This window comes from Squalius cephalus, assembly GCF_949319135.1.
Source record: "Squalius cephalus genome assembly, chromosome: 23".
Classification (NCBI taxonomy): Eukaryota; Metazoa; Chordata; class Actinopteri; order Cypriniformes; family Leuciscidae; genus Squalius; species Squalius cephalus.
In genome coordinates, this window is record NC_137144.1 from 22,210,628 (window position 1) to 22,234,636 (window position 24,009).

Genomic DNA, 24,009 nt, shown 5'->3' on the forward strand with positions numbered 1-24,009 from the left:
ATTGTTGATGTTCTGTTCTGTTATATATCATGATATAATATCATTTTACATTGTTGTTGAAGTTTATTTTGTTGTTCATTTTAAGAATATTAATTGATTTTTATATTAACAAAGATTGGAGAAGTGTATTTTTTCATACAATAACAGAAATGAATGGTTAAATCAGTATTGCAGTATGGCAGTATTAAATGCTTTTTTTTTTTTTTTTTTTTTTACAAGTCTTGTTTATTATTACTAAGCTGATGATTTGTTGCTTTTTTAAATGTGGGGAAAATATTGTAGAGTATGTTTTTCGGTTTTAATAAAGATAATTACACAGAGATTAAATGTTAACCTCACGTTATGCTTATAATTATAATATATGCACATATTATGCAGACACATTAGATAAGTCAATAACGTGTGTGTGTGCATAAATATATATATATATATATATACACACACACAAATGTATAGGTATATATACACACAGACATACATGTTCTTGACTTATCTAATGTGTGTATATATATTTATATATACACATTCACATTCAAGAACATACATATATGCATGTTCTTGAATGTGAATGGAACATCCATGTCAGTCTTATCTACTCTATTTGTCTCCAACCACATACAAGAGGACACACACACACACAAAAATTACAATCTCAATTAAATTTTTGGTGATTTTTTTTTTATTTACCAGATGGAACTGGAGAAAAAAAGTCATTTATTACAAACCAATTATATTCAGTTATTAAGAAAAAGTCCATAAGTTCATGAATTACAACAATCACTGTAATGTTCTTGCACAATGAAAGAAAAAAATAACAATAGGTCATTACAAGAACATCACCAGTGCCTTTGTGCAAGTCTACACAAATTTTGTACACGTGTAGACAAATGTTTGCGAACAGTGCAATGCAGTGTTTTATTTCAAATTAAAAAAAGAACATAAAACAATTTAAACAGATATGTAAAGTTTTACACACACTACTTAAATCATATTTTTAATAGAATGATGTGAGGTACCTTTGGTTTATTTTTTTTTAAACTTACCCAAAGTACAAAGAAAAAATTCAAGCATTTAGAAATGTTGTATAATGTATAATCAAAGAATGCAATGACATAATTCATCATGACAAAGAAATCAATCAAGTTAAGACACAAAAAAATGAGTAAAATCACTTCACAAAGAAATCAATCAAGTAAAGACACAAAGAAATCAGTAAAATCACTTCACAAAGAAATCAATCAAGTAAAGACACAAAGAAATCAGTAAAATCACTTCACAAAGAAATCAATCAGTTCAAGTCGAAGTAAGAAATGGATCACTGAAATCCTCTTGTTTTAAGAGAATACAATAAACACAATGAATTAAACCTAATACTATTAAAAAAGAATAATAGTTAGAAACATGATTAATAAATTGAGGTACAAGTTTGAGATGAACAGAGCACATATCTCTGAACTGCAACATAAAGAAATTCTGACAATAGTTAATAGGTTTTATAGAGTAAAATACACTGCCATTTCTTCAAGAATATTTGAAAATGTGTTTGTGTGAATAGCATGGTGCAAATGTCCTGAGGGACCTGTAGGATTGAAGACTGAGGTAGAAATATAAGGTAAGGTCTAAATAACTGTGCAAATGCTGTAGCATAGTGTTTATGGGAGTCATTTGTGGACCAGTTGAGCACCATCAAAACACTGCATTGCTAAAATAATCCTTCTCTCTAGACCTCCTGCAAAGAAGACAATTTGCGTTTTCTAATTTCATTTTGTCTTTGTCCTGTGTGATATATTAGTATAGCCATCATAAATGTGGGGTTCCTTTAACACAATTTCAGTGACTTACAACTCCATCATAAGTTTTCATAAACAACCCTTCTGGATGAATTTGTGAAGTTGTCACAACCTGGCAATACAATGAAATCCCTCATATTTCACAAGCAGCAAGAGATAAAACACAGACAATTTGTCTGTCAAATCTGGGGAGAAAAAAAAGCTCTGCCCATATAATTTTATCTCTGCCATAAAACAATTTAGCTCACGTTTATGCACTGGCTTCAAAAAAATAATGAAGTGAATAATAAAGCCATTAAACGTGATATTACATCTCATCTCAAGAAATAAAATCAATTACTGAACAATATTTTCATTAGCAAGAAAAACGGTCCATTAAAGAAAGTCAATCAGAGAAAAACTCAAAAATCTGGAACTTCAAGAGCCACATCAACTTCATCTGGGGTCTCTTCTGGGTTAAATGTGGCTTGCATTGCTTTTACTGAATTCTTATGAGCCTCCATAAACTTCTGAAGAGACTTGGAGGTGTACAGCCAGTGGTGTTTCAGTACATCTTCAAGTTCAAACGTTTTGGACTGCCTCGCATTCATCTTCCGAAAACGTCTGAACAGCTTGTTCCCAGACTCATTGCCTTCACTGGCCCATGCTCCGATAGACCCGTCTCTCTCAACAATCTCAGGAACATGGGCCAGAGTCTTGTGGAGGTAGTTGGTAATCTTTCCATCATAGCGGTACTTAAATGTGGAGGAGAGGAGGTCAGCAAATTGCTGAGAGTTGTAGCTATATCGACAGAGTTGGTCCGGGCAGTCTCGGGAGGGACAGGTGGATCGCCACACAGGCTTCATCTGGAGGTAGAGTTCCATCAGTTTCTGTAGAGCCTCACGTCGTTCCTCTGAAGGAACCAACTCACAGACCACCTCCACAGCCTCACGTGTCATCAGCCGGCGCGCATAGTTTCCATTCATCCTCATCACAGGCTTGAGTTTCAGTTTGTTTCTTAGCTGCTTGTCCAGGGTTGACCGCCAACGGCGGCGCTCCTCACGACTCGGATTGCTCCTCTGGTAGACTTCGCCGATCTCATCCTGAAAGATCTTATAGAATTCAGTCGCATTGCCAATGTCGCAGTGCAGGGCATCCAAAGTAGGCTGGGTCTCCATGAAAGGCTTTGCGGAAACCCCTTTGACCCGGTCACGGAGTTCATCGGCGGACTCTGAGAAAGGATTTTTCCTCCAGATCTCGTAGCGCTCAAGATTTTCATCGTGGTTACGTGTGATGGAATGAAGCACCATGTTTTGAGAGGCTTCAGCTCGGGTTGAGTCGCAGAGTGTGCATACATAAGTGGAGCCTGATGCTTCTAGCCCTTCCATTTCACGAACCATCTTCTCATCATAGCCTGTACCCCGGAAGAAGAATCTAAATGAGCGTAGCAGACCACCAACAGATATGATAAGTCGACTTTCCATCATGGCTTTCCGCTCTGCTACCACTGGTCCCAAGATTGCTGTCAGGGTCTCGTGGTCGGACTCATCCACAAACATGAGGCACAAAGGTCTACAAGAGAGCTCAGAGTTTGGCTTTGGTTCCTGGAAGATGGTGACGCCATCATCCTCACCCTCAACTCGGATGGAGATGGACATGACTGTGAAGGAAAACCTCACCGCCTTCTCAGGAACCGCTGGACCGCTGCCATGCTTCTCGCTGACATCTCCCATACCATCACATGATTCTTTCACCACCACAGTAAAGCCAGAGGTGCAAATGCTGTCATCTAGCCCCCTCTCTCTGAGTCCTTCCATTATGTCCTCCTCCAGGTCTTTTAATGCAGAAACCAGTGCCACATCGTAGCGGAATCGTCTGGAAATGGTATCCGCAGGGACATCCTCAACAAAGGTTGTCCAACCGGAGAGGCCATCAATGATGCCCACATCCCAGGAGCTGGAAACGTTTTTTAAAGCTGGCTGCCATTCAAATTGGTGGAACCCGGGGAGAAGCTCTTTCTCAGCATTGCGTAGTGTGTGCAGGGGCTGGAATATCTGGCGGCCACTAGTGGCCTTCACAGTGCGATACATCTTGTGGTACTGACTGCAGCTAAGGAAGGTGTTGACCCTTATAGCCAAACACACTGCAGGATGCAGACCAAATCCCCTGCCTGAAAGAGAATACAGAGGGAAAACAAAACTGTGTGAGATGGAGTCAGAAGTTTGAATTCACATAACTGTGTTTCCAGAATAAACTCAAAAATAAGTGAGACTGTGAGCCTGAATGTGATTATGGACTGATTTCAGAGCACCAGCAATTGAATGCAACAATTTCTGTGATTCTGATTATAACTGCAGCATGAAATATGTCCTAATTGTTCTAGATCAGAGAGATTATTAATGCTTAAGTTAGAAGAGAGGTGACTCAGCTGGGCTGGAAATACTGATATTGGCTGCTGATGAAAACAGGCACCAGCTGGACCCTGTTCCCCTGGGGGGTTTAGACAGTATCTATGTCATTTGCAGATACAAGGGCTACTGATGTTGTTTTCATCCTAACAGGCTCTTTACAAGAATTGTTATTGAGTATTGAGTTTCACATACACTATCAGTCAAAAGTTTTGGATCTGTAAGATTTTTAATGTCTTTAAAAGAAGTCTCTTCTGCTCACCAAGGCTGCATTTATTTGATTAAAAAAAAAAAAAAAAAAAAAAAAAAAATTGTAATATTGTGAAATATTATTACAATTTAAAATAGCTGTTGTCTATGTGAATATATAGTAGTGTAAATTATTCTTGTGATCAACAGCATCATTACTCCAGTCTTTAGTGTCACATGATTCTTCAGAAACCATTCTAAGATTTGATGCTCAAGAAACATTTCTCATTATTATCAATGTTGAAAACAGTTATTTACATTTTTATTTCAGGATTCTTTGATGAATAGAAAGTTCAAAAGAACAACATTTATCTGAAATAGAAAGCTTTTGTAACATTAAACACTACCGTTCAAAAGTTTGGGGTCAGTAATAATTTATGTAAAATTTTTTGGGGGGAAGGAAATAAAATAAATCAATACTTTTATTCATCAAGAATTAATTAAATTGATCAAAAGTTACAATAAAGACATTTATAATGTTACAAAAGGTTCTATTTAAAATAAATGCTTTTTAAAAAAAAAAAACTTTCTGTTCATCAAAGAATCCTGAAGAAAAAAAAAATGTTTTCAACATTGATAATAATAATGAATGTTTTTTAAGCATCAAATACGCATATTAGAATGATTTCTGAAGGATCATCTGACACAGAGGACTGGAGTAATGATGCTGAAAATTCAGCTTTGATCACAGGAATAAATTACATTTTAACAGTTATTTTCAATTGTCATAATATTTAACAATATTACTGTTCTTTTTTTTTTATATAAAATAGATGCAGCCTTGGTGAGCAGAAGAGACTTCTTTTAAAAACATTAAAAATCTTACCGATCCAAAACTTTTGACTGGTAGTATATATTATGTGTGAGTGTGTGTGCGAGCACATTCAGTAAAGTGGTGCTTATTCTATTTAAAATGACAGTGAGCACATAGGAAAATAATTCATACATTTTTTTGTAAAGATAACCTCATGGATGTGTTTAATTTTTCATATCTAGTTTCAGGTAGTAGCCTAAACATGAACATAATTGTGTAAAATTACATGTTAAAGCTGTTGTTCCATGAAAAATGAATACAATTAACTGCAGTCAGGCATTGAAAATTAGGCTAGTTCATTATACAAAACAAATGATGCCATATATTAGGTTGTAAAAATGTTATTCTTGGTTGCTCTCAAGCTTATGTAAGTCAATAATGCATTATCTGTTCATTCTATTTGTATTCATCTGACAACAACTGCTTTGACAGTCACATATTGTGGGTGACGTGTTTCTTGGCATTACCTTGCATCATAGCTTCCAGTTCATCTGCTTGTTTGTGTTCATTCCCGGCTCTCAATGCCAGAAGGAAGAGCGTCAAACAGACAGACTTCACATCCCCTCCTTCTTCCTTTTCAGCAAACACCTTCACCTGGTTCTTCAAGTCTCTCAGCCTGTGTTTTTGAGCCCGACGGGTCAGCGACAACAGGTGCTGTCTAGGGCGCCCACCTTTGTTGACTGGCAAGTAGCCATTGAGATTCTTTTCTGAAGGTGTTTGTTCTTCCTGAGACTCTTTTTCATGGTAGTGGTTAAGGCAGTGTTCCCTAAAGGAGTCCAATCGGACCCAGTCGCTGCATCCTTCGCTGGGGCAGAGCAGAGGAAGAGAGCTGAGGGTGGCAAGGAAGAACTTGGCTGGCCTGGTCAGGTGGGTTGGGTTCAGGTGTTGGCTACAGGTGGGACAGTTCGGGCCCAAAGCTCGACTGTACCTTACTATGCAGACCCGACAGAACAGGTGCCGACACGGTGACTGGACAGGGTCGGAAAGCAGGTGATCACACACTTGGCAAGTAACAGCACGTAGCAAGTCCGCTGGGACTTCGGGAGGGATGAGCTTAGTGCTCAGATGGTCCCTCTGGCATTGTGTGATATTCTTTACCCATTGTCCTCTCTGCACTGATAGTTTTAACCATTCTTTCCCACCTGATCCCACAGGATTCTCCGTGGTCTGTCTCCACAATCTATTGGCACCTGAAGTTTCTGGGGAATCCCTCTTGATTCTCTTTGGAAGGCTGTGTGCACCTTTAAGTGGTTTGGCCCGCTTCCTCCCCATTCGCTGAAAAGAGATCTTCTTAGGGAAGCAGAGGTTGCAGTTGGAAGTGTGGGACTTCCAGTCTGGGATCCGTGTCCTAGTGAAAGAACAGAAACCCCCTCCCCTCATGGCAGCAGTCCAGCATCTGTGACAAAACAAAGACGGATGTACCGTCTCCATGTCGGTTGTCACATCCACCTTGAAGACCTTCAAGATCACCTCCGGCCAGGTGACGAACTTGCAGCCCATTTTGCGCAAGGCACACCGGCTGGACTCTTCCAAGTCTCCCTGGACTTCATGCGATGGACCTTTAGTCTTCCGTATTGTGAGGCCACAAAGACGACACAGGCTTCTGCAAAAGACGCAAGAAAAAACTAAGCTTGACTCTGATTAACAATGATGCTTTCAAATACACTATGCACAAGTCAACTGAACATCCAGAATTCATAAATCACTCAATATTATCATTAGACTCACTTGAGAAGATTCATATGTGTATCAATCTCCTGCAGCTTAAGGTCCACTCTCTCTCGTGTGCTCTCCACGTTTTCCTTACTCTTCCCTCCAAAACAGAGCTTCATAACACTGCCTGGAGAGCCTGCCATCTCCATCTCCACCTCCACCTCAGGCTGGTTTTCCTTTTCCATCGGTGTTTCATTAGACAGAGGGGCCTTCTCCATGGACTTGACCCGAAAGAGCTTAAACTTCCATTCCGAAAACTTAGGATGAGACAGTTCGTCAGGCATGGAGGCTCTGGGAGCATCTTCAGAACTCCACCTCCCTTTCTCCATGGCGTCAGCTTAGATTCCGCTGCTTTCAAGAGAGAGAAAAGAAAGTGAGAAGGAATAAGATTAATTCTTTATGAATCGAGAGTTTATGAGACTATGAGATTATGAGATTAGTTTGGCTGCCAAGGAATATTCTTAGGTGTAATAGAAAAAGGGGGTTTCAGGATTACAAATCCACAAAAGAAGAGGAAAACAACATTATTTCCAAGGCTGTGACACAATCAGACAGATTTACTTAAGTCTGCTGGCATTGTTTGTTAAAAGCAGCCCTGAAATCCCAGCCCAAGTGTGAGAGCTTTGCTCTGACCCAGAGTACAGCATTATACCATAAGTGGCATTTAGTGCCTCTGTAAAATGCATGAGACAAGCGTTAAGAAATCGATCCACTGCTGAAAACTTCATTTCTCTCCTTCCTAACACTCTCGCTCAGGGACCCACCATGTCCCTTTTTCTATCTCTCATCTTTTGTTTCATTCCCCCCCTTTGTTAAATGGACACCTCTAGGGCTGTCAATCAGTTATAATAGTCATTTACTGTGCTGAAACAGGAGTTTGAGTCCGTAGAGGAGCTTGCTGGCATTTAACAGAGTGCTCGAGAGAAAGAGAGAGAGTCCAGTCTTATGATGCACAGCCATTGACTGTAGTCGGATGAAGAGAAATTGTAATGCCAGCCATTCCCTATGAATCAGACCCTATCCTGTGTTTCAACCATGTCACTCACCGAGTACGAAGATATGCATAAACAGGCAAATAAAAACAAGGACTAGCTCAGAAGTCACATTACTCGGACCAGTAGCTGTCAAACCCTTGCAGATTCACAAAACAACTGTGTCACGATGTGACACTCCTCTCTCATCCCATCCGCAAGAAGGCAAAACGGTCCTCTTCCCTGATCAATAAATCAACAAGGGCTTACCATAACACTCCCATGGTGAATACATGCTGGCATTTTCTCTTTTTTATCTCTCTCTTTTTCTTTTTCTCCCTCTCAGCTTGTGTTTGCACCCTGGGTTTCTCCAGCTATCAGCTCTGAAGTGAACTATTGAGACATGCATACACAAAAACAGCTGAGAGCATTCAGTTTGTCAGTCAGCTGGGTTGTCCTACCTTGTTTTTGAGACTCAGCTGGCGAATTCTCCCCTGGGGTCTTTCCGCATGGGGGCACAAGGGAGGCCTAGTGTGTTTCTGTGTGCGGATGTCTTCCAGGCTCTCGATGGCTGGATCTCAGTCACTTGATGCTCCTATAAATGACTGTGTCTCTCCATAGGAAGAGAGTCCTATTTATACCTCACTATGGGGTCCCTAACCGACACATTTTAGCACCTGAGGAACATTGGAGGTCTCGGGAAGGGGGTGGGGGTGATGCTAACCACATTCACACACAAACACACACACACACTTTTACTAAGCTACATAATGAGGGCATGCCATAGATTTCTTGTTTGTTTTTACATTATGGTAATTATAATTGGCATACATATTAACTCTAACCCTAAATTAAAATAATTTTTCCAAATCAAGACATGCCTAAAGGACAAATTGTGTAATATTTAGTAAACTTCTTGGACATTTTTTTCACAAACTATTTTAAAGTAAACCCTTATACACATATACACCAATGTGAGACATCATAGACCTAACATCTGAACAACCGTCCACAGACACTCCAATACACAACATAAATCATGCATTAAGACACACAAACATATATACACATTCTGCATAGTAAACGTGTCAGTACAAGGCACATGGATACAAACTAACGCATCCCCCTGCTGTTTTCCCCCGGTGCTCTCTGAAACTCATCTCCAGCAGGTGGTCCAAGCCAACATGCTGCAGCTTTGCTATTTGATCCCCCTCTATATAGAAAAACAGACACTGTTAAAACACATCAGATAAAAGGAATACATTTAAAAGAGAGCTGACAACCATCTACTCGAGGCTGACTGACTAAAATGTCCTTTATGGTATATTCAAAAGTTGGAAAAGCATAGCAAATATAGGGTATAGTCCAATTGCATTTCACAATTTCAGGATCCTGCTGAGACATGGTTATTTTTCGTTGACTTAATAAACAAATTATCCATAGTAGGGGAAACTAGGATGTCACTATAATGAGCATTAACTCTACAAGTGGGCCTTGGTGCAGTCCCATTATGATCTGTGTTGGTGTCATTAGCAAGTATGAATTAAATGGATTTATTCGTTGATAAATAAAGCAAGGGTGTATTTGCAGAAGAGTTATTATGCTGTAATTGGTCCTGTGCATTTCTGAGGCGATTCTGTCTGGACTTCTGACAGACTAGTCATTAAATAGTCACCAAGTGCCTGCAAGCATTGGGTGGCCTCTCTCATCTGCAAACCAAACAAAGAGAAACATCATAAATAAACAAGAGAAAACATCATAAATAATAGGTCATTCTACAACATGGTTGCTATTTGTACCCTATATAAATGTATAAAAAATGACTGACTCTGTTCATATTTACAACAACAACCATAGAACGACCCATATAATACTAAACACATTAATATAAAAAATAAATAATTATTTAAATTCACATTATTTGAATACCTTTAAATGGACGAACAGACAAAGAGGGGAAAAAAACAGAGGAAATAAATAAAGCCTCATTATTGTAGGAGTAGGCTAATAAAGGGACGGAAAGTCATTTTTATGCAAAAGACTTTGCTTTCGGCCAAATTTTAATAGCCAAGTCTATAAACTGAGCAAAATTAGAAAGGTCATTGAAAATGCCAATTTTTACAAGTGCTCATTCATCCTTGAGGACTTGAAAAACATTTTAAAACATTGAAAAAAAAAATTATTGATCACGATAGAGGTCACATGTGTGCATGTTTATTGATATAATCTGTCATCATTTACTCACCCTCACGTCGTTCCAAACCTGTATGACATTCTTTGTTTTGAAGAATAGCCAACAAAAGAGGTATTTTGCTAAGTGTCCAAGCTGTTCTTTCCTATACAATGAAATTGGACTGTGATTCACTCTATTAAACAAAAAAAAAAGTGGGAAAAACAAAAGTACATGCAATTTTTGTGTTTTAATGAAGGAAAAGTCAAATGGGTTTGGAACAACATGAGGTTGAGTAAATAAAAGAATTTTAATTTCAGGGTGAAATTTGCACTTTAAAGCAGTAGTTAGGCCTGCCAGAGCCTTCTGTCTAACCTAAAGAACGAGACAGAAAAACAGAGAGAAACTGTAGGTCTGTTGCCATGGCGAAGCAAACAGAGCTGCAGATGTCCATCTAACAAACAAGCGGTGACCCCTAGAGATCCGCGCCTCTCTCTGCCTGCTAATTGACTTGTTATTGATAAGCCCAATGGCAGTTTGATTTATGTGAAAAATGTCTTCAGTCGACAGCCACCTGGCATTAAGCAGGGTGTTTATTCTCCACTGAATGTGTGAGTTTTAGGGGATAAGTTGTTGAGGTGCTGTTATCACCATCTGAGGGGACACCTGCATGTGGGGTCAAAGATGTTGGTGTCAACGCAGAGGGCAAAAAATCGAACTGCACACCAATCAAAAACTTTATTTGAGTGAGAAGGTGGATCATTGACACACATCTCTTAAAGATCACAAATCTTTGTTTAAACAGCTTATCATCCTCTGACATTTATGTGATGTTATGACGTCAAGCGGCCATTTTTCGTCTTTATCGTATCACAGAGTAAACACCTATCCCACAATGGCATGCAGTGCTAGGAAGTACATAGCTCCACTGCTAACAAAGCATTGTTATTATAAAATAGCATACCTTTTCTGTAAGCTACTTGCTTGTTTGGGGAGTCAAACGTAGCGGTACTACTAAAAAAAAAAGTTATCGGTACCAGCATTTCTGCAGTAAGCTACTGGTAGTACCGAGTACCGGGAATATACGGTATTCGCAGATAGGCGTCGCTAGACGTGTTTGTTTGAGCGCACTCTGAGTGACAAAGGTTTCTATTAACAGCGTGTTTTTACAAGAATTGAACATTGTAGCCAATCGCGATCATATCTGTTGAGCACATGAATGCAACAGCCAATCAGAGATACTAATAAATAAGTTAGTCAGAATATGCTGAAATATTTACTGGTAAATTTGACTGGTATTGGTACCGACTACTGAAATGTTGGAACCATGATAACCCTAGTTTGGGGGGAAATGTTTAGCATGTCTAGCTAGTTAGCCTAGCCCTTTCTGTTGACAAAAAACCAACATATTTTGGCCATCTAAGTGTATTCTGACAAAGTCACAATTTCACAATAAAAACTCACAATAGTCGCTAATGAAGAGCTTAGCTGTATGCAGTCTTGTGGTGATATTCGCCGATTTGCAATTAGTAAAATGGCGTTTGCGGACCAAGTGATTGGAAAAATAAATGAAGTCCAAAACGGCACATTTCAAAACGCACATTTCTCCGGGTATATCTGACTTCCTTGTTTGAAAATAGCAAAATCTAGTGGTTCTAGAAATAACACTCATTATTAAAACTCATCTTTAAATTATAAAGAGGCATAAAACCTAAAAAGCTATCATTTTAAAGTAGCTTCACAAACAATAATGTCATGCAATTAAAATATGTAAATACATCTGTGATGTTTTTCCAAAGTGGATGAGGCCCTGTTTCAAGGGGTTAAAGAAATTAATTCTTCGCAGACCTTCCTTTTTCCTCTTTCCTCCATCTCTCCTTCCTTAAAGTTTATTTTGTAAATTAATATTCCAAGCAGTGGCCCCGAGTGAACAGCCATTAGTCAAAGTTAGCTGACAGAAACTCTCCCTCTCATCACCTTCCCCTGAGCTCTGCCTAATAATCATTAATGCAATTATCAGGACACACACTATTCATTACTGTCCTTCCATCCCTCTGTCTGTCTGTCTGTCTGATCTGAAGGGTCTCTCTCACGCCATGTAGCCGGGACCTGGAAAAAAAATAGACATGCCATTGTTTCTGTCTGGCCGTCTCTTATGCTGCCTTCAGGTTCTGTCAGGTTCTTTACTGTCACTCTACCGAAATTTAATTAACTTCCAACACTGTGCCAGTCTGTGTGTCATATAGGCTTTTCTCATTATCCAATGATACAGAATTAGACTCAATCTACTGCAGAGAAGATGGCGTTTGTATTCCTCAAACATGTAGTAAGACCTGCATGTGTTTGCGTGTGTGCTCAGGAGATCACCAGATGCACGCTATGTACTCAAGTAAACCTTCAACGACAAACCCCGTCAGCTTGAATCCGGGACAGTCGGGTGAGAGAGAGTGGAGGGAAAGGAGCCGGGTGTCTTCAATCAAAATAACAATGCTCTTTAATTCTGATTTAATTAAATCTGCTTTTTCCCCCCCGAGTGAGGCGCAGGATCAGACAGCCGCTGGAGACTCGCAGCCCCACAAAAGTCTCTCCTCCTCCGGGTTTGTGTTTAATCATTGCTTCTTTACACTCCGTCAGAGAGCTTTTTATTCCAAACTAATGCTGGTTTACACAGCTGGCCTTCTGAAATAGAAAAGCTTAGAAAAGTGAACATTGAAACTACCGGATTTCGACTTGATCAGCACACAATGAAATGTACACGTACAGGGTCTCGACTTTGCATGCACACGAGAAACTTCTTTTGCCCTTGAGAAACTATTCACATACACAATTTTTTACATGCTTATGCAACACAATTTTGTTTTATATATACTATAAGCTATTTCCTTTGTGCATCACTGCCATCTTACTAATAAGAAAACAAGAGCATGGATGCACATTAATTAATAGAGATCTATTTGTTCAAATTTGGCTTTCCTTATAGGATAGTACCTTTAATATCAAGGGATAATGTCCAATCTAACGCATCCTCTGCGGTAGCAGAGAAACCATGACACGAAATGGGCTAATGGCACAATACGGCTGTGTGCATTGTCTTATTTGGCATGTTCAAGGGTCTATAAAAAAGAAGAGTACTGTAAAAAGGTGTTCAAAATCTGGCTTTCGTAGAGGCAGTATGTCATATTTCTGTCATAAATCTGCTTTAACGCATACTCTGTGGTGAAACCACACCGTGCGAAATGGGCACAATGGGTGGCTCAGTGTGCATTGTCATATATGCTAAGTTTAATGGTTTCTCATGCGCACATGAAAGTCTGTATATATAGAAATATAATTGTTGTTGTTGTTGCAAAGGTCCTTTTAGAGGCTCTGTAATACGGTGCTAAGAATATCATGAAAACTGTAAAGAAATATCACTGAAGTGAAAAAAGTGAATCATCAAATTTGCATAATGAAAAAGTGCACCTTGAATTCATTCTATCCTGTTTGACAATCACTAAACAGTTGCCATAAAAACACACATTTTGTGTGGTAGATTTATTTTCATTAAATTCTTAATTTTCTATTATAGAAAAAAAACTAAATAGGGGCAATGCAAATATTTGTTCCATACTCTGCTTTCTTTTTTCCATACGTGGTATTATGCAAATTACGTAAATTATGTAAATTACTGATATCAAATTCCATACTTTTCTATACCTTTCCAAACCCTGTAGTTAGACCGGCAGATACATATATATATATATATATATATATATATATATATATATATATATATATATATATATATATATATATACTAAACAGCTCTCTTTGTGTTCCGGTTGTCTTGTGTGTGAGAATGAAAAGATGAAAAGAGCAGCCCTGTCTCGTCATCACAACTGAACCTCGTTTGTCCCTCCAAAGCTGATTCCGCAGGAGTGACAAACGACGTCCGCTTTCCGCGATTAAGTCTGCTTATTATTTTCCTGTCCTTTAACTAAAAGTCTATTATGAGAAATGGCAGGGCTGCTGTGGCCTTTTCAGAGGCGCTGGTGTCATACCGCAGCCATGAAGACAATAGACCCCCTGACAGCTGTTAATTCAGGGCCACCTTAAACAGTCTGATCTTTAAATCTACTCGCTCTGTAATCATACTGGAGGAAGGAGGGGTGAGGGTCCACCTGTCAGAGCACAGAACTCTGTCCAGGGCACTGCGATACGGTCAGGCAGGGCCTGAGATCGTGGCAAGTGAGCATCTGTCAAAATATATTGTTTGTTTACAGCAAGAGATGGCCGCTGGGATAGCATATGGCGGCCGCTGATGGGTACAGCATGGCAGTCGATCAGAGACGGAGAAGCCAAGCAGATGCTGGGTGAAGGACTCAGGAATGGGCCGCTTTGTGGCACCCAAGAGGAAGATATCATTGCTCAAGCGTTGCTCAGAGTTCTCATTTATGCATCAACCTAAAAATAGAGAAATAAAAATGAGACATGCAGTAAGAGTATATAGCACTATAAAGTTAATGTATATAGCAGCTTAGGTAATTTGATCTTGAAATTTAAAATAAAAGTAGAATTTGAGTATAAAAAAGACACAAAAGTAGTATTTTAGTTTCCACCTCAGAGAATAAAAAAGTAAGTATTTAAAGAACAAAAAAACATAATAAAAGCTAATTGTGATATAAAGTTTAAAATATAAAAATAAAATCTGCAAATGTGACATTAAGGTAGAGTGGGGAGAAAAAAAAGTCTAAGTAATAAATAAAGTTTTAAAAAAAGATAATTACAGGCACAACTAGAAAATATAAAGTTGCAATCATGACAAAGGCGCATTTCAGTCTACGATAAACAACCAAGAAGTGCTTTTCCTTTCATAGGGCTGTCGCTGCCTTGGGAATGGCATTATGAGTTCAGAGGATTGATGAATCATGGCAAGTTTGTTGTGACTCCACATTGCTGACAGTGGTACAATTACTGAAGCGATGCTTCCTGTTACAACCACACTGCAAAATGAGCCACTTATTGTAATGATGGAAGGAAACAATTCTTCCCCTTTCTGTCTCCCACTTTCTTCTCTACATTTCCTGTTTCCTCTCTCGGCCCCCTGGGGAGCGCATCGTTCTAATAAAAATGGCTTTTCATTCTCTTCCACTAAGCTGATGGATGAAGGAGGAACATGTGAGTTGTTTATTCTAAAATAGGTGGCTGAAATAGATTTGATTTGTGGTAAACAGCTTCCGAGATCAGGCCAAAGTGACACAGCTGACACAACGGCGGACGATAATCAACAGTATACATGTTTGCGTGGTTGTAGGTATGAGTATGTAATGCCAGGAGCATGTGCTGGCCATGTTGCAGCCACTCTCAGAGTCAAGTTGACATATAATCTCTGTCTACACTACTACAAATCAAATCCTTTTATTCACTATCACGGTAGACGAGATTTGTCGCTTGCCTTACCCAAGCCTGTCTGTCTGATTAGCATTGCCTGTTTGATAAAGGTCTCTAGGCCTCTGAAATGAAGCAAGTTGACAAAATTGAGATTGGAATGAGTAACCAGCAAACAATTTTTGGTTCCCAGAACCCTCTTTTTAAGGTCTGTTTTTGGTTAGCCAGGAAAGTTTTCTTAACGGAAATAGGGAGGTAGTTTTTGGTTTGTAGTACGTTATTCTAACGTTCCCTTAACGTTATTCAAACATTCCCAGAACGTTCTTTTGTTTTTGGTTAGCCAGGAAAGTTTTCTGAACTGAAATAGAATGATAGTTTTTGGCTTGTAGAACGTTATTCTAAAGTTCACAGAACGTTCCTTTATTTCCTCCCAGTGACTTCAACACAATCAATGGTTTTTATATGAAATTGATTTAAAGGTGCATTGAGCAACATTTCATGTTAAAAATACCCGTTTTTCTAACCCATACATGCTTAAACAATTGCCTGATGGGCTGAATGAGCCCTTCTCTGATCACTGCGATTGCCTCTATAATCCTGTACAGTAAAATAAATAAGAGGGATTCGGGACGGAATTTGAGACTGGGCGTGACGTCATGCGCGTTCACGCTCACCTGGCTATGTCTGGCAGGTTTGTGTATTCGCCGCCATTCTCCGTATCAGCGAAGACAACTCGAGCGACAAAAGTAGAAGATGGATTCAAAGAGACCGGCTTGTAGTCCATTCCAAACCCCAACGCAACGTAAGACAAAGACACATGCGTGTGGTCCATGAGCGTGCACACCTCTGGTTGCAGTTTCGCTTGTCGCCAGAGGGGGCATAGTTCTGCAAAAACTCAGAGACTTGCGCAATGCACCTTTAAATTTCAGACATTAAAAATAAATAAATAATAATTTGACAAAGTAGGATATCATTACATTTTATTTCTTAACTCTTGTACAGTTTAGCGGGACATGCTTCTTTTGGTCCGTAAACACAAGAATTTCTTGATTAGGGTTAGGGTTAGGTTATCTTCAATAAGGGTGTCAAATCTCTCCAAAATCATATTTACTCTCATATCTATGTTAATTATAAGTAATTATTCAATAAAGAGATAGATAAATGAATGATAGTCAGTACACCAGTAAAATGTACACGAATTAGTAACGTAACCTCGGTGCGTCGCTAGAAAAAGTTATAAAAAGAACGGTTCCTAGAACGTTATCATTTGGTTCTCAAAAAAAAAAAAAAAAACGGAAACCAAATACTAACATTAAGGGAGCATTCTGTGTTTGCTGGGTAAAAACGTCAAAACCTTGCAGTCAAACAGATGTAAAACAGACGAGTGACACGTAGTACAGAGCTATACTCTCTCTTCGCTATTGAGCTGATTATCAGCAATGCACATTTCAAAACACGCCCACGTGCTCATACACTTATCCGCCGCAGATGCGCCCCACAGCGCCCACTCTCTGTCATGAAGCTGTCCTTCACAATTAGCAACAGACAATCTTGAAGTGAGCTGACTCAGAATGGAAACACGCAAAACAACTGAGAGAGTAGCTGAGGTTAGCACAAGAGTGTCAGAAATGGCACACAGCTCTGATTTATCCTGTATCCACATGCTTGTGGATGAGTCAAAATGCATACAATCTTTGCTAATCATAGCAACTACTACAACTCTATGAAATTCATAAGCCTTTTTGGATGTACAGTATACAGCACTGAAAAATGTATGATATGAACTTGAACGCTAGCTATGCAAGTTTGATTTCACAGTGTTATTCTAAAATGTGTCAGAACAATTTAACACAACAGAATTGCATTCTTAACAGGCTTTAGCATAAACTCTGCTTCGAAGCAAGCTTGATTTAGATACATTATTGCAATTCATAACATAAAAAAAGTTGCATTCTAAGTGGTATAATGGGCTTTAACATAACTGTGCTTTTATGCTAAGCAAACTTGATTTAGATAGGCTATAGTACATCATAGCAAATCTTAAGACAACAAAGTTGCATTTATAGCGGTTGTGACCTTTAGCGTAAATTGTCTGCTTCTGCCAAGAAAGGTATAATTGGGGTTTAGCATCTGCCATACACTAAACAAGTTTGATTTAGCAACACACAGCATTTAGCTACGTTATAGCAATTCATAACACCACAAAGTCGCATTTTCAGCAGTGGGCTTTTTTTACCACTAGCTTTCTGTCAGCTTCTACTCAAGCTTGATTTAGCAACATGAGCTTGCTTTCATGCCAAACTGCATCCCTAAAAATGTGTCATAGCAATTCATAACACAACAACGTTGTATTTTTAGTGGTGTAGTGGGTATTAGCATAAACCTTTGCTTCAGTTTTTTTTCTACAACAGTTTCAAGAGAATGTCACTGTGAGCTAAACAGTTGAAATGTTTATAACTATAGCATCCCCAATAAGATTAGTGTTTAATTGAACTCAATTACCCTATTAAGCGCTACGGTTTGTTAGCGCAACAACAGTACAAAAATGCATACCAAACAGGGCTGCAACCTTTGCACTGAATTGAACAAAGATTTGTGTCTATATTTACGTTTAACCAGCAAGCAACACCCTGCATAACAACATGCTAAAAATCACTCATAGCATACTAACAGCTACATTAGCACCACTCACATTTTCTCCTGAAAATCTAGTTATTTGTCGAAGATAGTGAAAAGGTAGCTTTAAGCCATAAGAGGAAAACATACTGTATAAGAGCTAGTCTTTCTTTTTCCTGAGACCATGTGACAATGATACTTCAATTTATTGGCAAAGTTACACATTTCAGAAAGCTTTTCTGCTGTGTAAGGATGTTTCGTTCCTATCAAAAAGCCTATAAAAGAAAATACTGCCAGCACTGAAAATATGTACCAGGAAGCTGATTTAGATCCTTTTAACACAAGCAGTTGTCAGTGGATTTGCACAAAGGTTTTAAACAAATCCTTAATCAGCATTTTTAGGTAGAAATGTCTTCATACCGACCTTTACTCGCTCATCAAACCACAAAGTCAAAAACAAAACAAAAAGTCACATTTCTTTAAAACTCTCACGATTACTGTTAGCTAGTGTTTGCTAGAGCAATCATAGCTATCATTGCTAACTTTCAACAGTAACTGTTCACTTGTGCAGCGATACGGACATAAATGATACTTTAAATCATGTAGCTATTGGAAAAGAGGTGTGCCAATACTTACTGATCAGACTTACATGCTAAAATATAAGCAAGTAACATACATTTTAACACATTAGCAACTACTGTACCTAGCATTGTGACAGTCTTGCTACTCGCATTTTCTCATCAAGTTCACATTTGTAAAAAAATTGCCAGCATAACTATCGTTTTAATTATTGTAAATAACTATTAGCTAAAAGTGTATGCATTAGCACCTAAGCTACTCTACTCCCCTGATGATAAAAAATCGAGGTGACAGATTGAGGACCGTAACGTATTGAGATTTGGTTTTTGTTGGTGGAATAGCTCAATCCCAAAGCTCTTCCCCTGGTTCCCCACTTCCAGATAATAAAGCTTTAGTGTGCTAAAAAGAAACGAGTATGATCAATAACAGCTGTTAGTGGTGTAGATGATCAGCCTGACACCTTACATAAGACAAGTCATAAAAATGACCAATGTAGGGGCCAGTCTCACAGGCATAGATTGATTTCAAGTCTAAAGCTAGACAAGATTAACCATTAGCAAGGACACGAAGTGGAAAAACTAGCCTCATCTTGCACACAATCTGTTAAGAAAGACAAGAGAGGAGGTTAAAGAGGATTTTTGCAAAGTGAATTGTACTTCAAAGTCCATCTTAGCGAGGGAACAAGGACCTGCTGGGAGACAGGTAGTCAAATATAATCCAAATTTAAGGTGACACTCGATGGATTTTATCCTATTTTACACTCATCTCCTCTGTCATATCAGGTTTTCCCTCTTTCCATCTCTCATCACGCCATTTTTTTTTTATATACCAATTTATCTAGAATCGGTGGTCTCTCTTTTGTTGTTTGACTCTTTGTGGTTAAAGCTGAAAGCATGCCTGGTAAACCATTAAAAAAAAAAAAAAAAAAGTCTAATTACACCAGGCTGAAAACATTTTATAAAATGCTAATGAATATTTATTATTTATTATATTCCAGAATACTGAATACTGTCTGGTTTTTAGGTGACATTTTGTCCAAATGTGCTTGTCTGAACAGATGAAGCAGTCCACAGGTGTAGGCACACTTTTTTTCTCTTTCGCTACTCATACACATACAAGCAAACAACCTCTCTGCATGAAATAACCTTCTTGATTTCATTATTCTTCAAATAGGAAGAAATGAGACATGGAATTGTATCTTTTCACAAGACACGTTACAACACTGTCACCAAATGGCGATGTCATATAATTACACCTGTTTCGAGCACAGAGTAGAGAAAATAAACACACACACACACACACACACATACAGAGGGAGAGAGAAAGCACTGAAAATCTGATTAAGGTCGGCTCGACTTGGCAGCCTGTGTCTTTATTTATTTATCTCAGTAAACACACGCTCACTTTATTCTGGGAATGTGAAGCGTAGCATAATTAGCTGAACATGGCTCCCTAATTGGGCTTTAATTGATATGAAGAGTGTCGCCAGGGCTGAGGCCTTGCGTAGCAACACATGCTGAGCAAGTGGGCGTGGCCTAACTGCCAATCAATCCCACTGGCACGACTGATGAGGAGCCATTAAAATGGCCGCCTCCAACCAATTACTGAGTGAGGTTCAGTTTACAAGCAGAACACAGGTATTATAATTGTGGATAAATGTTTATAAAACTAGAATGATTCTAATAATACTATCAATATCAATTATCAATATCAACTATCAATTTCTGCAAAGCACCATATTTAGCAATTAGCTGCAGTCCATCTAAAGTCAGATCTGAGATAGCCTATTCCTACTTGAAATCTCAGAATAACGATATAGAAATAAACTCAATGGCATATTGCTTGCACTTATTTTGCAGGAGTTAGATTACTAACAGAGAAGCTCATTAACTGTGTTTTACATGCCCATCTTTGCAAATGTTTGCTAAATAGCTTTTATCATAGCAGATAGGTAAAATAAGTCCTTATATTAATGTGTTATCCATTTGAAACTGATTGATCATGAAAACAGGGAGCCATATATTGAGCCATATAATTTTGAAGAGCAGGCCTGAAAAGTAAAAGGGATTTGTGACATCAGCTAAAGAGAAAAAAAAGAAGAAAAAATAAAAAGTTTCAAAAATGTACGTTTTAAATAATAACAATAACAACATTGAAGGAAACTTAAAAAAAATAAAATAAAAAAAAAACATGATTTGTGCATTACTTCACTACTTACATTTGTCCAAATTGGAAATTCTGATTTACAAGTCAAATGGAACACAGTAATATTACTACTGTAAAACAATGGCTATGTCCCAACTAGCACACTTCCCTTAAAGGGATAGTTCACTTTGAAATTAAATTTTGGTATGTTTTAGCTTACCTCAAGGGCATCCAAGATGTAGGTGTCTTTGTTTCCGCAGTAGTTTCAATTTTGATATTTTTAGGTCAAACCGTTCTTGTCTGTCAGTCCTATAATGCAGGTCTATGGTCACCACTTCAAAGAGCATGCACAGAGAAGTCCAAATGAAACAATTCCCCATCGTAAGTACACATTGATGGCCTAAGACACGAAACGAGCGGTTTGTGTGAGAAAACGAACAGTATTTATATCGTTTTTACCTCTTGTACACAACCACGTCCAAGTGATCTGAGGGCGCGCGCGCTTCCTGGTGTGTGACGTGTGCGTGGGTTCTGGCTTAGTCTGCGCAAGCGCCAGAAGTGATCTCTCGCGCGTGTACGTCACTCATTGTTTACATAGAGATGTGTACAAGAGGTAAAAACGATATAAATACTGGTCGTTTTCTCACACAAACCGCTCGTTTCATGTCGTAGGCCATCAATGTGCACTTACGATGGGGAATTGTTTAATTTGGACTTCTCTGTGCATGCTCTTTGAGGTGGTGACCATAGACCTGCATTATATGACTGACAGACAAGAACGGTTTGACTTAAAAATATCAAACTACTGCGGAAACAAAGACACCTACATCTTGGATGCCCTTGAGGTAAGCTAAAACATACCGAAATTTAATTTCAAAGTGAACTATCCCTTTAATACAAAGCAAGCAAGATCAGAATTAGTGTGTTAGTATGCCAAAGCTACCATTTCCAACAGTATGTATGCTTTTTTTAATCAATTATTTCCCCACAATATCTTGTGTAAAAACAGCAACATATGCTGCATCTGTACAGTTGAACTAGGCTACTAACACTAACATGGAAATGAAAACAGTATGTGTCAGAAATAATAAAATATCATTTTATGACATTGTCGTATGTACCAATAAGTGAATACAAAGTCTTTGCAGGGAACAAGGACCAAATACCAAATTACCACAGTATTTTTGTAGTAGCCTAACTACTGTAGGAACTTTGGCTGTCCTGTTATAAGGGTAATCAGAAGTTAATTTTGAAAAGTAGACCTATATGCCCTGACCAACGGGGACACTTAAGGCCAGGCTAAAGTCAGCAGTCTTTTAAGTGGAAAAAGAGGTCCCAGCCTGGGAACAAACGATCATAAAGAACACTCAAAAGCGTAGCTACACCGCAGAAAAAGAGCACACCTGCTTGTCAGCATTGTGGACAGCGAGTTCCTCTGCTCTGACAGTTGCACTGCACTGAAATTCTCCTCAAACGAGCATTTAAGTGGCTTCTTGCGTCCAGAACACACACCTTCCACACACAGCACACTCCCTTCGGGGAACCGTCGATGTCAACCGGTGTGCTCTCAATCTCCCGGCGTCACAACCTTCAAGGACACTCGAGTTGTGTTCTCAGGGTCAATTAATCGCTTTCCTGATAATAAATAAAAAAAAAACAATTCTCTGTGGATTTAATAAGCACTTTATTAAGCACTTCTAAAAGGACGGAACTGCATTTTAATTAGACCCGCTGCACCGCACCTGATTAATGCACAATTAACACAGCCAGTTCATTCATCTCGACGTGGGTGGGATCAGAATGTAAACACAAAAAAATAAAATAAAAATCAGAAGTTTTGCTTCAATAACTAACTGAACTAAATTAGTTTAGGTTGATTCACTAAAATTACTAAAAACAAGCAGAAATAAATTAAAGCTAAATTAAAATAAATTTTATATTTATATAAAATATAGCAAAAATAATATAACAAAAAGAAAATGCATACAAATCAGAAAACGTATTTAAATACAAAATATACCTGCTTCTAATGGTCTCAGATGTTTGACCCCACCACCAGACAGACAGACAGATAGACGGACAGATGGACACTGACTCAACTTAATGTATACATTTCATTTATTAAAAAAAGATAATTACAAAAAGTATAGTTTATATGTAGACATGATGCTCTTTGTACTATCACCAGTAGAGAGCACTGTTGACACTTTTTAAAAAAAGATCAACTGTAGCACCATCAAGTAGTGTTGAATTCTGCATTAGCACCTGGGAGTCCCTCACAAAAGTGCTTTGAGACTATTTGAATCAGGATATTCTGTAAAACTGTAGAAAACTCTGGAGTTAAAAAAAAATAAAAAAATAAAAAAATAAAAATCACACCTGCCAAATTAGATAGAACAAAAGGTGGATCTTTAAAGTGTGTCTTGTTAGGAGAACGTTTATAATTCTTACGGTTTTTCAAATGTTTCAGTAATGAAATTTAGTTATTCAGATTGTTTATTATCAAGTATCAAGGAATGTGTTCGAGGTAACCATAACAGTACACTGCTTGAACGATTCCCATCGCAATCTATTTCAGCCATTACGCTGATAAATTATTGCTATACATCACTTTATTATAGGTTTGCAAAAACAAATGTAGTGTTTTTTTTTAAAGATAACTGACATTTAATTAATTGTGCATATATACTGTGTATATATATATATATATATATATATATATATATATATATATATATATATATATATATATATATATATATATATATATATATATATAATATATACACACACACACACTTATGTTAGATGCTTAAAATGCATTTAAACTCATGCATTTAAGTTGACATCCCTAAAAAAATAATTCGCTCATTGACAACTGCAGGCGACTATGAAAAGTTATGGAGAAATAATCGGTTGAAAATCCTTTCAACTTTATGTTTCACACTTAGATCGTGAACTCTGATGAGTAAAAAGCACATTTCGGGGCATCCTCGTCCAAGTACAGCTGTGAAATCACTGCCAAAGCCGGCACAGAACCTTAATATATCCTGTAGCTTTGTGTCCCATATCCTGGAGAACAGTTACAGGTTTCTTATCCTGGTCCTTGACACCTGTTTTGAGACATATGCTCTGCTCATATATTTGGCTACAAGACCAATGAGACGAGAGTCTCTTCTCTTGTGCATTTCCTTGCTACCTCTTTCCT

At 38.2% G+C, this 24,009-nt stretch overlaps 1 protein-coding gene across 1 annotated transcript in view; it reads right to left on the bottom strand.

The window, feature by feature from the left end:
* Positions 1–23,688: 23,688 nt before the first annotated feature.
* Positions 23,689–24,009, bottom strand: part of LOC307151917 (uncharacterized protein) — a 2,763-nt gene continuing 2,442 nt past the window's right edge. The window contains exon 4 of the mRNA XM_079860163.1: positions 23,689–24,009. This exon is cut by the window's right edge and continues 316 nt beyond it. The gene's annotated coding sequence lies outside the window, so the exon portion shown is untranslated.